Source organism: Agrilus planipennis, unplaced genomic scaffold, assembly GCF_000699045.2.
Source record: "Agrilus planipennis isolate EAB-ADULT unplaced genomic scaffold, Apla_2.0 scaffold161, whole genome shotgun sequence".
Taxonomy (NCBI): Eukaryota; Metazoa; Arthropoda; class Insecta; order Coleoptera; family Buprestidae; genus Agrilus; species Agrilus planipennis.
Window position 1 is genome coordinate 676,506 of NW_020438889.1, and position 274 is coordinate 676,779.

Sequence of the window (274 nt, forward strand, 5' to 3'; positions counted from 1 at the left end):
ATTGTTTAACTGTGACAATCTTACACAATATTTTTTTTATTATGCAATAAGGGACCAATGCTGAGGCAATGGACGCGTGATCCGCCCTGTCGCTCATCTCAGACTTTGTTTACCTTTCACATGAAAATTGGACAACAAATCCTAATAATGCAACAGTTTCTGGTTTCAATTGACTTAGCTAAAGTAATAATGTTGATAATGATAGCAATAAACGAAACTTTGAAAATTTTGAATAATTTATCGAAATAATATATTTAAATTATATAGAAATGCT